Source organism: Canis aureus, chromosome 22, assembly GCF_053574225.1.
Source record: "Canis aureus isolate CA01 chromosome 22, VMU_Caureus_v.1.0, whole genome shotgun sequence".
NCBI lineage: Eukaryota > Metazoa > Chordata > Mammalia > Carnivora > Canidae > Canis > Canis aureus.
This window is the reverse complement of record NC_135632.1, coordinates 11,976,473-11,994,883: the sequence shown is the minus strand read 5'-3', so window position 1 is coordinate 11,994,883 and position 18,411 is coordinate 11,976,473. Positions and strand designations below refer to the sequence as shown.

The window sequence follows — 18,411 nt, the reverse complement described above, 5'->3', positions numbered from 1 at the left end:
ATAAAGCAGAATATAATTGCATTGCAATAAGGAAATGGTTAAGCTATCCATACAACTTTTCAGAGATAAAAATAATGAGATACAACTCTATATTAACATATAAATACCTCAGAATTCCTCTTTACCTAGTTGTGTCACCAAGAAAACTGGCCTCATGTACACAGGCCATGGGAGATCATCCCTTCAGTTGTGCAGGCTATGGCTGCCCATCTGCCAGGATCATGAGTTTAGAATGAAGATCCTAGAAGAAGGCTGTTGTCCATGGATGTAAAACCCAGGGGAAATCTATTACCGTAGACACTGATCAAATCAGCAGTAAATATTTGTATGATTCTTATGGAAATTTTTGTAATTGTTGATTTAACATAATAGTTCTCAACTAACAAATATATTCGACTCTAATATAATATATGAAAATCCAGATGGGGGATCCCTGGGTGGCTCAGCGGTTTGGCGCCTGCCTTTGTCCCAGGGCGCAATCCTGGAGTCCCGGATCGAGTCCCACGTCGGGCTCTCTGCATGGAGCCTACTTCTCCCTCCTCCTGTGTCTCTGCCTCTCTCTCTCTCTATGTCTATCATGAATAAATAAATAAATAAATCTTAAAAAAAAAGAAAATCCAGATGCATAAAGATTTTTGAAGATTTTGAAAAAGTAGGATTTGCCATGAATGAATATAAAGGACCTCTGATTTCATAGTGCATGGAAGGTATTATTTAATGAAAATGAAATTTAAGTTATCAATAAATGTTAAAGAAATATAATTTATAATTATATGCTCAAGGGTTCATTTATTGCCTACAGCAAGAAAAGCTGCATTCTAAGAGCCTTTCATCCCCACATTTATGGTTGTTCACAAATTCTTCTAATAATTTTTTATTTTAAAGAATAGCAAGAAAGAGCAGAGCACTAGAAAAACCTTGAGACCCAAATAAATTTGTTTTGTTTTGTTTGAAATCCAAATGATTTTTGAGCATTAAAGGCAACCATGCAGTCCAGTCTAGCCTAGACCCTTCTTAGCCACTATTTCAGTTCCTTTGTAGTGGGAATCAATTAGTAACACAAACATGAAAGGGGAGCTGGGTCAGTGTAATATTTTAGTCTATTGGCCCAGGTCTGTATATAACTGTATGTAACTTGATTTATCAAAATTCTGAAGGATACTTGTGACTTTAGCTTGTAATTAGGAAGAGGGTTTGCATTGAAGTTCCCTCACTTTCTGTTATAAACCATTAATTGTTTATTATATACATCATCTTCTATTCCTGACAGACATTCTCTCAGCAGGTCTTCAAGTTATTCAGAGTCTGAATTTAGAATGTTTTTTGAAGACTTTTCCTCAACAAGCTGATTTTTTAGTCTTTTATCTGTTCCATCTGTCTCCTGAGCCCTCCTGAGACATTTTTTCATCTTACTCTCCGTCTTCCCATGCCTAATGGCCAGCATCTTTGATGAAAGTGTTCATTTTTTTCTCTTACTTGTAAATCTGTCTTTCTTTTTGTAGCATTTGTTGTAGAACAGCAGACACTTCAATCCTCTCTCGTCAGTCTTACATCTCTACATCTCATTCCTCTCTCGCTCCCTCTCCCTCCCTTCTTCCTCTATCTCTCAACAGAGGGATGAACTGTTTAATAAATCAGTATTTGTATGTGAGGAATACTCTGTTTTGCAATGTCACTTATTTCAACGATCTTTTATGCTGTTGGTTTTCTTATTTGGCTCTTTATTTGATGGTGGTTGTTTTCATTTTTTCTTAGCATTCTTCTTCTATTTTTATGTTAAAATTTATTTGATCATTTTTTTTTCTAGCTTGTAACTCTTCTCCATGTAATTCTAGGGCCATATTAAAATTCACTAATATTTGGAAAAATAATTTGTTCTTATTATCTTCATTTTAAGAAATTTGTTTTTTTTTAATTCCCTGGGTTCCAACATATGCACATCATTATAATGTTGTAATATAACTAATAAATAATTCCTTATTGCACTTAAGTAAATATTTTGATGTATATAATTATTATATTTACTATAAAATATATTTCATAGATTCTGGAATGTGTTCTATAGTAAATAATAACATTACTGTGTGGCTTAGGAAATATTTATTATAGAATATATCATTTTTAATTATTTTGTTTCATTTTTATGGTAAAAATAATCTAAGAAGTTTAATATTCATTAGAACTGTATTTATAATACTCATTAGTGAAGAGAAGCAATTCTTAGCTTCTACAATATCCTTAGGGTCAAAGAGCTCCAGGCACTATGCCAGAACATTCATAGACAGATCTAATTTAATAATGAGAGTAATCCTATAGCATGATCTTAGAGCCTCATATTTTTCTCTTCTTCTTCTTTTTTCTTTTTTTTTTTTTTACTTTAGTTTGTAAAAACTGAATCACAGAGAACTTATTAAGATATTTCTTCAAAGACCTACATGTAGAAAATGTTAAAGCTCAGATCTGGGCAACCAAAAATTTTCTTTTTATGATTTCCTTTTATATTGCTCCAGTTCACTTACTTTCAATTTCTTATCAGTGAAGCCCTACTATTTACAGTAAAGGTCACAATTCTCTGATCCCTGCATATGTCAGTTTTCCACTTATTATTTTCATGCCATTCTTATTTCTATCTGTATCCTTGGAGGAGAGCTCAAAAATAACCTCTTTAAGAATCGCCACACTTTCTTCTTTGTTTAGTTCAACTTTAACTGCCTTGAATGTGCACTTAATTGTCCTCTTTTCTCCTCAGGCTTATATCACTACCTGTTGTCCTTCCATCTTATGAAAACATGCACTACTCCATTTTTCAAATTCCATACGGTTGATCAAAGTTTTATACATGAAGTTTATTGTGAATTGATTTTTTAAAAAATAAAATGCATCTATTTTCAGCATATGGTTTTACACACTCTGACAAATGCATATACTGAGGTAACAACCATCATCACAATCAAGGTATTAAATATTTTGTCCATTTCTATGAGTTCCAACATAACTCCATATATAGTAATCCCTCTACAGCCTGGGCTCTAGGCAAATATTGATCTTTCTGACACTATAGTTGATTTTTATCTTATATAGTGTTTCTTATAAATTGAACAACAGAGTATGTATACTTTTGCCCACGGCTTTCACTGCTCAGCAGTGTTTTAGCATTTCAGCCAGGTCAAATATATTAGTAATTTGCTCTTATTTCTTGTTCAGCAGTGATCTGTTGTATGAATATGCCAAACTTTGCTTATCTATTCTCCAGTTGATGGACACAGAGAGGGTTGCCAATTTTTCTAAGTCTTTACATGGGTGTATGTTTTTATTGTTCTTCAATACAAATCTAGAAGTAGATATGCTGTTTCATATGACAGGCATAGGGTTATTTCTAGAAGAACTTGCCAAACCATTTTCCAAAGTATTTGTCAAGATGATATCTCTCTTCAGTAATATGTAAGAGTTCCAGTTTCATAGCTCACCAACACTTGGTTTTGGTGATCTTTTAAATTTATTTTTTTTCTAGAAAGTATGTAAAACACAATTTCATTGTGATTTTGATGTTTCTAATGACTAACAATGTTAAACACGTTCCATATGCTTCCTTTACATTTGTATATCTCCTTTTATGAGTGTTCAAATTTTTCACCTGTTTTTATCATGTTGTTTGTATTTCTATTATTTATTTGCAGGGGTAATTTTTTTAGTAGGATAAAATACCAGTTCTTAACTGAGAATACTTGTCAGCATTTTATCAACTAAAAAACATTGAACAAGAAAGTCAACAGTATATGTATATTTTTTTACTGTTGTGCTTTGCTCAAATTTTCTAGCATAAAGATAATATCATTTCATTCCATTACCTCAACTAGATTTTTTAAATGACCTGATATATTAAATAGTCTTAAGTGGATAGAAGAAGGTTCAAGAATTACTCTGTGTTTTGAAATCTTGAAGATGCTACATACTGATACTTTTAAATAATTTACTTCATCTCCCTGAAAATTAATTACCTCATTAAAAAAAATAAATGAGTCTAAACTCTTAGGTCATTTTGAAGACTATCTGTGATTATGGTCTTTATGGGGAAGGGGGCTAGGGAGATCTTCATTTCTGGTACACAAGTACTAACTACTGTTAGGTTCCATTTCTTTTGCCCTTGCTACTGAGAGACTAAATTAAAGTAAATAATAAAGTCTAAGTAATATAAGTCCATTTTATTTTTTAGTCCATTTTAAATTATAGGTAGAATGAATAAATTAATGAATTGTGATTCTTTTTTTTTTTTTACTTTTATGAGAAATAGTTAATTCCTTAGCCATTTCAGTTTGTAGTGTTGGATGATAATTTTTTAAGATACTGAAAGTAAAAAAAACAAAAAAACAAAGCCAATTAAGATTCTGAATATGGTTAATAAGTAAGCTGTACATGTTCTTTGCATTTTGAACTTTTCTTAGTGAACAGAACAAATTAAATCTATAGAAGCAAATCTATCATTATACTACCATAGAATTCATGTACATAAAGTAATACCATATAATTTTATTTTGAAAAGAATGTATATATATTTACCCATGCATTTTAAATTATTTACACATAATTATAATAGTTTATAATCTTAAAGATTATTGATTTAACAAAAATAAATAAACTCTAGACTCACAATTTGCAGAGATGACAAGATTATTGGGTTTGAATATAAATTTTGCATTTTTTGAGAAAGAATAAAATTTATATTTATTTTCATTTTTTGGAATTTCTATACCTTAGTGATTAATTTCCAAAAAAATACCATTAGAAATAATTCAGGGCACCTGAGTGACTCAGTGGATTAAGTGTCTACCTCCAGCTCAGGTTGTAATCCCAGGGTACTGGAATTGAGCCCCACATCGGTCCCCTCTCCTATCTCCTGCTCCCCCTGCTTGGGCTCGCTCTTTGTCAAATAAATAAAATATTTTTAAAAAATAATAATAGTAATTTAAACTCCACAGAACTAGTACTTCTCAAAATAGAACATCTATTGGATGTAAAACACAAAACGCTTTAGAAGAAAACATAGACAATGTTTGGACTTGATGTTAGAAGAAGCATTCTTAGGCATACCACCAAAGACATGATCCATAAAAGATAATGAATTGGACTTCATCAAAATTAATATCTATTTCTCTACAACTGACTATGACACAGATGAAAAATAAGCCAAATAAGAGAAGACATTTGCAAACAAGTTAGGCAACAAAGTACTTTTGTCTAAAATATATTTTAAAATACTCTATAAACTCAGTAGTAATGAAGCATATAAATCCAGAAGGAAAATGAGCAAAAAGACTTGAAAAACCTCTTTACAAAAGAGAATATGTAGATGGCAGATAAGCACATGAAAAAATATTCAACAATATAAATTATTAAGGAAAATACAGATTAAAGCTTCCATGGCATACTATTATAGTACCTATTTGAATGACTAAGATAAAAATCACTTACAATCAAGTGTTGGTGAGGGTGTGAAAATAGTTGCTCTTGCATATATTGCTGGTGGCAAGACAGAATGGTACTACCATTCTTATATTCTTTTTTTTCTTATAATATTCTTATGTCAGTTTCTTATACTAGTAAGTATATTAAATATATTTACTTATATATGTATGTATACATACACACACATATATATATACTTACCACTCCATGATATTTATTCTAGATTTGTAAGCTTATGTTCATCTTTAAAAAAAAAAAACTATATATTAATCTTTACAGCAGTTTTATTTGCAATAGTCCCAGTTTAAAAACAACCTAACTGTGCTTCAGTGGGTGAGTGGATAAACAAACTGTGTTACATTCATTACATGAAATACTATCTTCTAATAACAAGGAATAAGCTGTTGATACATGGAACAATTTCAATGAAACAGGTATCATTATGTTGAAAGAAATACATTGGTCACCTATATTGCATGGCTCCATGTATGTAATGTTCTTAAAGTGACAAAAGATAGTAATAGAGGTGGGGATCCCTGGGTGGCTCAGCGGTTTTGCATCTGCCTTTGGCCCAGGGCGCGATCCTGGAGTCCCGGGATCGAGTCCCACGTCAGGCTCCCGGCATGGGCCTGCTTACCCCTCCTCCTGTGTCTCTGCCTCTCTCTCTCTCTATGTCTAGCATGAATAAATAAAACTTAAAAAAAAATTTAAAAAAAAGATAGTAATAGAGGATAGATTCTTGCTTGCCCGGGATTTGGGTTGGAAAAGGTTATTATGATTAAGAGGTTACCTATGCAAGCTTATTAGTGGTAACAGAATATTATTTTGGTAATGGGTGGTGGTTGATCAAATCTGCATATGTGATAAATTTTCATAGAACTAAAACACTTTAAAATTTAAAAGTATATGTAAAAACTGGTGAAATCTGAATAAGACCTATACCTATGCTAATAGTAGTTAATAGTCAATATCCTAGTTTTAACAATATCCTGTAGCTGTAACAATCTCTGGGGGAAGATCGGTAGGGCACATAAGAACTATGTACTATTCTTTGAACTTCTTATAACTTAAACTAATTTAAGATAAAAGGTTAGGATAGAGAGAGTAAAAAGTTTTAGTCCTAGAAGAAGTGCTATCAATTGTAAGAGGAGCCTGGCATCATTATTTCAATGCACAGTCAATACCATAGTCACATTCCAATTCAAAATCTGTGCTTGGAAAAAGGAGACACGTGTGGGACAAATGTTGATCTAGACATGTTCAAAAGAGAAGGGGGCTGAGCAGGATGATGGTGGTAGCTAAGAAGCAGCCGTCCCAGAGTAATCTGGCAGCAGGCAATAGAGGTAGGATTGTAGCGTGGGGCCTGAAGTTTAGTCAGGTTTTCCTTCCCCACCAGTAGCCATATAAGGTGAAATGTGTCTTTGTGGGGAATCAGTACAAACACTAAAAGATGGATCATAGCAGCATACCATTTTCTGCAGCTAAGGTCTTCACCATTATATCTGCCAATGCTTAGCCAACAGATTTACTGTGATCTAGCTTCAAATTTGCCTCCATCTAGGATGAAGACTAGCCTCAAAGTCTAGGTCACAAATGTGGAGGAAGAAATAAATACCTTATATGGAATCACCTAACTTCTAAATTAGTTCAGAGTACACCATAGTATGATATAAATAAAAACATATGCGTATTTTTATATGTAAATAACTCTAGAAAATCATACACATATGCTGTATTTTTAGTTTATATGCATATAACTCTACAAAATCATAGCAAAATTTTCATGTCAAGTAATAGGAGTATTAAAAATCTGCATTTTTGCAATCAGTTATTCAGATGGCTACCTTTTCATTTTCTAATGTCCACATTATTTTTTAACATTTGATCTGGCATTAGAATAAATGGACTATAGTTTAATCTCTTAACCAATATTTTTTAAAAATATTTATTTATTTATTTATTTATGATAGAGAGAGAGAGAGAGGCAGAGACACAAGCAGAGGGAGAAACAGGCTCCATGCCGGGAGCCCGACGCGGGACTCCATCCCGGGACTCCAGGATCGTGCCCTGGGCCAAAGGCAGGCGCCAAACCTCTGAGCCACCCAGGGATCCCCTCTCTTAACCAATATTAATCTAATAATAGTCTCTTCACATATAATTCTATTTTATCTGTATGGCATGTTCCTCTCACATGTAATGTTATTTCTCTTCTGATATAATGTAGTTAAAGGTAATGAGAATAGAAACAAGGACCAGATTATCAATTTTTTAAACATAATTTAACTTCCCAATTTCCTAAGCCTATTAAATGAAATGTCAGTCTCATTATTATACAATTAATATACTGTACAATGACAATTTTATACAATTAATATACTGTATAATAACATTTGCTTCAGAACTACAGGCTGGCATATCTCAGTAACTGCAACAACCCTGTGATATCCAACTCAAGTAAACATTTTTCACAGGCTCTTCAGCCTCAAACAGACATGTGTAATTTAAAACCAACATATTTTACAAGGAAAATGAGTCTGAGTGGTACTGTTTAGCCATTCAAATTACAAGCCATCAAAAAGATGAATTGAGAATGTAGCCATTAAAGATAAGGAAAGGTAATTTGAGGCAAGAAAGAAACATACATTTCTTTCTAGCTATCAGTGTTAAATCAGTAGAAAAATGATAAATGGTCTCCATTTTGAGGAAGATAATAAGCTTTTTAAAATACCTGAATCATCATTTCACAATACTTCCAGCCAAACACCACTTTAAGCATCTTGCCTGTCATGGATATCAAGTCTGGTTTCAATATCAGAGACTACTACGGGCTGTAGCAGAGGGCGTTTGGAAATACATTATTTCCTAAAAGTTCAATTGCTGTGGTGATGTATCATGTAATCATTGGGCTTTGAATACATTTAAATAGCTCAGAATGTAGTCAAAGGAGCACAAGTGATTCAACTTGCAATCATGGACGGTTGTTATTTTGTTGTATTGTAAATACACAAGCAGTTTTCACTTCTCAGTTTAGTAACACACGTATTCAACCAATATTTCTAGAGTATGAGGTTATGGAAAAGACGTATGCTTGAACAAAGACACTGTCCCTAAGTTGGCACATGGTTCCTACACTAGAGAAATATTCATGACACAGTCTTCTCAGCTCCAGGATTCTCAGCATCGTCCACACTTCGATGTTACCCATGACGACTAGCATCTTCTACTGAATACCATTTCTATTAAAATTGTTTATCTTTCCTTCACTTTCCATGAAGATTGAGAATGCCTTTTATCTCTGAATTCCTAGAACCCAGTGCAGTGCTTCACCCTGTCAGGCCAGGAATATTTGTTGAGTGAAGAATAGAAACAGATTTATAAAAAAAAAAGTGGTCTATGATTTTCCAGCTGTACTCCTCATACACTCACTGGTCTATAAAAGGTGTTAATGAGTCTCATTGAGACAAATACAATAATTGAGAGTGTTTTAGAACTTTTATAATTAATGGACAGGGCAATTTTTTGTTTGCTGAATTTAATAATTTAAAAATTTTATCTTATGGATTCCTTTTTATAATTATTCACTTTTATTATATTTTTAAAGCATCAATTCATGACAGATTGGAAATATATTTGAGAAAATAAGACTAATCGTTTATTGCTGGAGTAAAAGAAAAAAATGATCTAGATTATTCATCTGTATCATGCCTAATCTACATAAAGTTGCATATGCCAGAGAGTTATAATTATGCTAATCTAAAATATAATAGAACAAAAATCTGTGAAGGGTGAATTTAGGAAAAAGGCTTTGAGAAATGACAACCATTATCAATCTAATTTCAACATTGTGAAACAAAAATTGCATCAAATTAAAAAAATTATTAAACTGAAAATGAATAGTAGAGCCATTCCCCTCTGGGCAGACTAAACACATGCCACCTATTTTTCTTCCTAACACAGCATCAGACAGTTACTCCTGAGTAACTGGAGTTTGCATTGGAGATGGAATCTATTTGTCATTTGTGACCTGAAAATCCACATGAAGGAAATCTTAAGAGTATCTCAGTTTTGGGGCCATTGACATATGTGTTCAGAAAATTCTTTGTTAGAATGGTTATCATGTTGATTGTAAAAGGTTTAGCATCCAATAGTTACCAGTACTGAGTCTTCTCCACAACCTCAAATGTGTAATAATTACAAATGTCTTCAGATATTGCCAGACTTCCTCCAATGGCTAAAATAACCCTGGTTGAGAATTATTGACTGATGATAATTTGGACTTCTGGAAAAGAGTATTATAACTACAATATCTATACTATGTACTTTTTTAATTTTAATGTTTGAAGCATTAACTACAAGAACCTGGGACAGTAGAAATTCACAGAACCGGAGAAAAATGGATTTGGATTCTAGCCAGTCAGAATTCACTGTGACTGAGGCTCAGCAACCTGAGTTCTGACATTACTAGACCATACAAGTATGTTAGAGTTCTGAGATTCTGTGTTTTCTGACTTTGTCAAGAAACAATGTATTATTTTTTAAACACCCACAGTATTTATAATAGTGCATTAAGTTGTCCTTGAACTAATAATAATCTGAAGAAATATATTCTTCTTAAATGGTAGTTTCCTAATTTCTAATAAAGTTTCACTTTAGAAGACCAGAAAAATAACCTAGATGTTGTTAGCTTTATATCATATTATAGTAAATAAGAAGCATGTTTATGACTTGAAATAAAAAGTTATTAGTTACATAGGCATTTAATCTGAATTCTAGTGTCTCTTGGGGCAATTTACTAAAAGATAGTAGCAAGAATACTGATAATGTTCCTTTTTGAAACAGATATTATGTGGCTCCAGGATTTTATAACCTTAAAAGTATCTCAAGAACTCTTCTAGTTTATTCACTAATTCTATTGAATTTACTCAAGATTGCAAATAATGCTAGAGATTGTCTGGGGTTTCTGGTCCATTTAGTTGCCTTCTAAACTGTCAAAGTAAAACCAAGTGACATTTGTATAATATTTCCCTTACTATTAACAGAGGATTTTTAAAATTTCAGTTTTTTTTATCTGAAAACTATTTTAAAAAGTAATGAATTCTCAGAAGTTATTCTAAAAATATAAATCTTTAACTATAAACTACTGTTTCTTTATATCTACTGGTTTTACATTTGTACATGTAGGCTGCATAATTTTGATTTGCAATAGGCTAAGTTTCCTCTCTTCCATCATAACATTTGAAGCTTGATTTCTGGGAGTAGGGGTTAAACACTATTTCCCTTATCCACATCACACACATACAAGTATACACACAGACACTTAGGTGCTTCTATTTGTAACAAAAATGAACAGGGTTTTAAGTCACTACCACCAATCCATTGATTCACTGATATATATAGTGCTGTGAGGTAGCGAAAAGGCGGTCCCTGAGAAGTACCTCACCAAATAGGTTGAAGCTATCTTCACAAATACAATATATTCTTCTTCAAGGACTGAGCATTAGAGAGCAGTGATGACTTTACGGAATCTAGATGCTTATCAATGTAAGGAAATGAGAAAATAGCCAGAGATGTCAGAAAGGAAACAGACTTACTTAAAAGTGCAGAATCTAGGATTTTTTTTTTTATTTGAGCACTCTCTGAGATTAATAAGAAATTAGGATCCTTTAACCTGTCACTATCACTCTGTCCCAGAGATCTTTGTTACGTAATCCAGAGGCTGATGAACTAAGACAAATAGCCTGGTCATTTGCTGTGGATATATCCTTTAGTTTCAGTTCACAGCACAGTGTCAAATGCACCCAGTTCTTCAACTAGACTTACAGGAGCAGCTTTTGAGGGGACAAAGCCCATTTAAAAAGCTGTCAGGAGACAGAAACTGTATGGCTTCATTTCAGAAGTAGTTTCCATTTAGTTGTCCTTCAGCAGGCAGCAGCAGATCTGTACAGAACTGTATTGACTCATCCTAAGAGGCCCTGGGTGTTCTGGGGTAAAGAAAACTACCAATAGACTAAATTTCTGTTGGTGAAGTAAGAGTGGTTCAGAGTCATTGTAATTTGTTAGTCTGATATAAATATGACAACATTTTAACCCATAGATTAAGAGGCTTGAAACATGAGGGTATAATGACTTAATCTTTACCAGTTCTAGTCGTAGAACTCTGTATGTCTCTCCCTAAGTGTAGAGGGAAGTAGTATTAATACGGTGTTCCTCTAATGTAGCCTGAATAAAACATACTAACAAAGTATTCTTTTTTTTTTTTAGATTTTATTTATTCATGAGAGACAGAGAGAGAGAGAGGCAGAGACATAGGCATAGGGAAAAGCAGGCTCCATGCAGGGAGCCCGACGTGGGACTCAATCCTGGGTCTCCAGGACCATGCCCTGGGCCAAAGGCAGGTGCTAAACCACTGAGCCACCCAGGGATCCCCGAAGTATTCTTTAACTTTTAAAATATAAAATCTACTAAGCTTTTACCAAATATCCATAAGAATAAAAACACCAATGAGTTGATCACGGTCCTCATGGTAGTCCCATTACATAGCAATTTTTTCTGGGTCATTTCCTTCTTTTTTGTTTAGCACATATAGTACTCCTATGGTAGTCAGAAACTGCTAAATTTAGTCACCTTGCTACTTATCAGAACAACTGCTGAATTAGCATCCAGTAATATACTGTGCTTCCTTCACGGTAAAGTACAAGAGGGCAGATGGAAACTCTTGTCTAGACATAAACTAATAACTCCTAATATTTACAAACCATCTTATACTTCCAAATGATTTTATTAAATGCAGGTCATACAATCACATTTACTAACTCGCTGTGCACTCTGTAATATATTGAATGGAAGAGAGGACAATGGACTTTGTCAGAAAGTGAATGGACCTTGGAACCAAATGGTCCCAAGGTCCAAATCCTGCCTTCCCAACCGACTAAGTGTGTTAGCTTAGAACATTACTAAATTTTATGAGTGTCAGAATTATCATTCATAAAATGAGATCAAGAAACATAACCTCTGGGGTTTTAACATATTATATAAAAAATCTGTATGAAAAACTAACCAGCATATTCTCTGATACTTACTTGGTAGTCTGTAGATCTATAAATTATGTGCAAGCAAACCTATAGCAAAGTGAGTAAATTTGGGAAGGTCAACGGTTAGAAAATAACATCTACAAAAGTAGTTACCAAACTGAAGAATGCTACAGAGTTTTGGTAGTGGATTCATTTGAATGTAGTATCAGTGTGGGAGAGGAGTTATTTCATGCTAGACAACCTGTGAATTACTGTTCCATATATGTTCTATTTAATATTCATAGATACCATTGTGGAATAATCATGATCATTGGTTCTATCTTATAGATGGACTAAATGTAGTTTATAGAATTGAGTAATTTACCACTTCAGTGGTAAGAAAAAAAAAAGGCAGATATTAACCCTCATCTCTATTGCTTCTCCCTTAGTGTGATCCTTCCCACCAGGGCTTAAAATCAAAGAATACTTTTTAAAAGTTTGTTTTAAAATAGGAAGTAGAATCAATAAAATGTAAAAAACTTGAATTTCAATTATCCCTCTGACTATAATATCTGAAATTGGTGATTTTCAAAGTTCCATCCTCCTACATCTTTCTGTATAGGCCACTCCCTGGCCCCAACATACTAAAATCAAATTTAAAAACAGACACAGAAAAATAATTTGAAATATACTTTTGCTACTTGACTGTTTTCTATTGCTGTATTTCACTGAAGGGGAGACCAGGACATGTCCATTTGGAGGTACATAATGTCCTGAGAGGCTCTAGAATCCTGAAGGTAGCAAAACAATATTGGGAATGAAGGAAATCAATGAAGAGTCAGATTGAGTTATTGCAAACTAAAACCAATAAACAGCCCCTGGACTCTAGGCCTACATGACAAAACAATTCAATAATTCACTGTAAAAGTAAAAATATTTGTCATTGCTGGAGCTCCTGTAATTTCCTTAGATTAGAGAGGTTAACAGCATATGTACCATTGTTAAATGTTTAACTCTGTGGAGATACCAATTTATTTCATGCTCTTGTCATATAAAATTTAATCATTATGACCTTGATATATTCACTAAATTGATAATGCTTTTAAAAATGTGTATTTTCAGAGACTTCTCTCTGATTTACAGAAGAATTCAAGTTTAAGGGCACATTTTTAGGAGATAGCTTTATCTTAATGACCCTTTGGTTAAACCCTTTGAGAGTAGCTTATTATTTTTATGTTCAGGTTCTCTGTGGCTGTGAAAAATGAATTCTGTTACTGGAACTTATTTTTGTTATTTTTCCTGTTGACATTTAGGAGACAATTATATTAGCCATTTCTGTTCATCCCCTGAACTACAACTATATAAAAATCCATATAGAAGGGTAGTGTGAGTGAGACTAAGTCTGCTTTCTAATTGTAGATTTGTTCCATTAGAATAACTCTATGCAGAGAATAGACGAGAAACTATGAACCCGAGGAAGAATTTGCCAGGTTCGAATTTTGGTTCTAAATTTCTGTCATTTAAAAAAATAATAATAATAAATAAATAAATAAATAAATAAATTCTGTCATTTAAATAATACTTCCCAGTATTTAGTGTTTATACATATTGTTAAAATGTGCTTTCTACCTATCTCCATATGTTAACTTCTCTTCATCTGAAGAAGAAAATCCCATTAACTTATATTATATTGTACAAGTAGTTGTTCATTACCCCCTCATTCAAAGGAATGTTAATTATGCATTTAATTCAGATAGCAAATCATTATTTTTAAATAAATATTTTAGAACACTTTTAGATTTTAAAAAAGTTGCAGAGATTGCACAGAGTTCCTATACACCCCATACCCAGCTTATTCTACCATTAAAACCTTACAATTGGGCAGCCTGGGTGGCTCAGCAGTTTAGTGCTGCCTTCAGCCCAGAGCATGCTCCTGGAGACTCGGGATCGAGTCCCATGTTGGGGTCCCTGCATGGAGCTTGCTTCTCCCTCCGCCTGTGTCTCTGCTTCTCTCTCTCTCTGTCTCTCTCTCTCTCTGTGTGTCTCTCATGAATAAATAAATGATATTTTTAAAAGACCTTAAATTAATGCATGTATTATAATTAATTAACCAATATTGGTACATTGTTATTAACAAAAGTCCATATTTTATTCATATTTCCTTAATTTTTACCTAATAAACTTTATCTGTTCCTCTAATTCATCCAGGCTACCACATTATATTTAATAGTCATATCTCCTTAGGCACCTGTTGCCTGAGAGAGCTTCTCAAACTTCTCTTGGTTTTGATGATCTTGACAGTTTTGAGAATTATTGGTCAGATATTTGACAGAATGCTCTTGTATTGAGATTGTCTTTTGCTTTCTCTTAAGATTAGACTGAGCTGGTGGGTTTATGAGAAGAGGACCACAGAGGTAAAATGATGTTTTCATAATAGCATATTAACTTGACATCAGTCTTAATATTGATCTTGATCAGCTGGCTGAGGTAGTATTGTCAGGTTCCTCCATTAAAAATTACCTTATTTTCACCCCTCTTATACTATATAAACCTTGGAAAGAAGTCAAGAGAGAAAGAAAAAAAAAAAAAAAAACAAGGACTAGAGAAACTTTAAACTGCTGGCACAACCACAAACATTAAATACAGCCTAATCCTACCCAGATTAGGATAGATCTACAAAGACATATTTACCTCACTTCCTGTTCAATGATTAAACATGTCCTCCTTTAAATAAAATATTAAAAGTCATGTCAATAGGCAAACACAAATAGTGAAACAAAAGCAAAAGCCAAACAAAACAACAAAGAAACAGTGTGAAGTAATAAAGATAGAACTGGACTCCAATAGTAAAAGGTGTTAAAATTACAAGAAAGATAATTTAAAATAACTATGATTAATAAAATTAAAAGCTCTAGTGGAAAAACTACAATATAAGAGAACAGATGGAAAAGGTAGACCACATGAAAGTGAGATCAGAGTGATAGAAACTCTAAGAAAAAATCAAAAAGAAATGCTTGTTATCAAAAATACTATAACAGAAATGAATGTGTTCAATTATTTCATCAGTAGACTAGATATGGCTGATGAAGGAATCTTTGAAGTTGAAGACTAATCAATGAGAACTTCCACTGAAAAGAAAAGAATGAAAAAAGAAATGAACAGACCATTTAAAAATGCTGGGAAATTTCAAATCAGCTAACATACAGATCATTGGAATATCAGAAGGAGAAAAAAGGAAAAAATGAAGTAGAGACAAAATTTACAGTGATAATAACCAAGATCAAGAACTTTCCAAATTAATGACAAATACTAAAACCACAGATATAGAAGTTCTGAGAACAACAGACCGGACAAATACCAAAAATACCATAATAAATCCTATTATCTTAAAATTATAGGAAAAAAACAAGAAAATCTTGAAAGAAGGTGAGAAACACCTCAATTTTTAAAATGAGGAAAAGATCTAGATCTACATAAACAACCTGTCAAAAAAAGATATGCATATGGCAAATAAGCATTTTATAAGGTGCTCAACATTATTTGTCATTGATGAATTTCAAATTAAATAATAGGATACCACTATACACCTATTAGAATAAAATAAAATAAAAATACTGACAAATTATATGCTGGTGAAAGTGCAGAACAATAGGAAAACTCATTCGTTGCTGGTGGGAATACAAACAGGAGTGTCCACTTTGGAAGACAGTTTGTCAGTTTCTTACAAAGCCAAACATATACCATATGACCCAGCAATCATGCTTCTAGGTATTTACCCAGCTGGTTTGAAAACCCTGTCCATACAAAAATCTGCATGTGAATGTTTATAACACCTTTGTTTATAATCACCAAAAACTGGAAGAAATCAAAATGTCCATGAATAAGTGGATAGAAAAACAAACTGTGCTTTATCAACACAATGGAATATTATTCAATAAGAAAAATGAGTTCATGAGCCACAACCAGACCCAGATGAACCTCAATTTCATATTGCTAAGTGAAAGAAGTCAGTCTGAAAGGCTAATACTATATGATTTCAATTATATGACATTTTGGAAAATGTATTCCCCTTAGGTGAGACAAGAAGACTAGAGTCGGCTAACATGTGAGGAATGTTCTTCTTGTGGCATAAGCTCCAGTAAAGTGTCTTTCATGGAAACTAAGTTTTTATTATGGAGAAGTCTCATCTTATTTTATTTTACCATGATTAATCCTCCCCTATCCCTGTCAAGGCCACTATATGATCTTCCTCAGATCTCACCATAAGAACCTAGAGGGATTCCTGTAGAGAAAACTCAAGGAAATGTGGTGGCTTCTCTAACACTGTGCACATTCCCCACCACCCAAGTGCCACTTTTTTTTTTTTTTCATTCATGACACAGAGAGAAAGAGAGAGAGAGACAGAGACAGAGACAGAGACACAGGCAGAGGGAGAAGCAGGCTCCATGCAAGAAGCCTGACGTGGGACTCAGTCCCCTCTCCAGGATCATCCCCAGGCTGAAGGCGACGCCAAACCACTTGGCCATCGGGGCTGCCCCCAAGTGCCACTTTCACTAGTCTACACTTACCTCCAGAAATTCAAAATTATTATTTCTATGTTCTTACTCATGGCTCTGTTCCAAGAGTTTGCAGATCTTGCTGTCACTCCTCTGGACATGCCTATCTCTTTGGATTTGAGGATTGTGGTTTGGCTCATAATCCAAGTTCCACCGTAGTTTCAAGAAAATTCTTGATTTTCAGCTTGTTCTGTTTTTTGCTACTGTTACAAGAACAGCAATCCCAGCTTTCAGTATTTTCATGTCAGAGCTGAAAACAAAAACTAATCGTTATGATTTTTTAAGTACATAATACTAAATTCAGAGGAGATATTAGTGTAGACAAATATTCAGAGGAAAATCCAAAATAAGAAACATTATCATAGAGACAATTTCTCTATTCTGTGGTGAGAGAAAACAAGGAGATGCCATTTTTAGGGAAGCTGTTGCACACATTAGTTTTGTCTTCTTTCATTTTATTGCTCATAGGATACAATGGAGCCTCCAGAAATTCCAATAGATAATAAGCAAGCAAGGTAGTCTGAGAATTTCATACTAAAATTTCAGTAAGTTAGGGGAGATTTGGATTACTTGATTCTTTTTTTTTTAAGATCTTATCTATTTATTTGATAGAGAGCAAATGAGAGTGAGAGAGACCAGCTGGGAGATGGGCAGAGGGAGAGGGAGAAGCAAACTCCCCCATGCAGGGCTCCATCCTGAGGCTCCAGGATCATGACCTGAGCCAGAGGCTGACTAAGCCACCCAGGCACCTCAGATTATTTGAAGCTTTATGAATAATTATGAAAACATGTCCATCTGAATATTTTTGCGAAAGCAAACCAATATTTTGTGACAAATATTTATTGTTCTAATTCAGATTATTGTGAATAGACATAATAAACTTGCTCATAGGTGAAGAGCATATCATTGTAACAGTGAGAAAACGAAGTCCAAGTCTGTATCCTTTGACTTTGCTGTGATGCAGTTAAAAAGTGTATTATATGACAGAATTGTTTTTTATTTATTTATTTTTTCTTTTTTAAGCACAAGACCTCAAAAATTGATTAAAAATATGGAACGCTTCACGAATTTGCATGTCCTTGCACAGGGGCCATGCTAAATTCTGCATCGCTCCAATTTTAGTATATGTGTTGCTGAAACAAAGACAGGTGGAAATGCTTTTTTAAAAATAGGTTTTGTTGCAGCACCTGGGTGGCTTAGTCAGTTAAGTGCCTGCCTTCAGCTCAGGTCATGATCTCAGGGTTCTGGAATCAAGCCCCAAGTTGGGCTCCCTGCTCATTGGGAAAGCTGCTTCTCCCTCGCCCTCTCCCCCTCCCCTGCCCATATGCGCATGCATGCTCTCTTCCTCTCTTTCAAATAAATAAAATCTTTAAAAATTAGAT

At 33.7% G+C, this 18,411-nt stretch overlaps 1 long non-coding RNA gene and 1 pseudogene across 2 annotated transcripts in view; one reads left to right on the top strand and one right to left on the bottom strand.

The window, feature by feature from the left end:
• The window catches only part of LOC144293761 (uncharacterized), a 394,465-nt gene that overhangs the window by 185,171 nt on the left and 190,883 nt on the right, over positions 1-18,411 (top strand). The gene's annotated exons all lie outside the window — the stretch shown is intronic.
• Positions 18,075-18,171, bottom strand: LOC144294448 (U6 spliceosomal RNA; annotated as a pseudogene).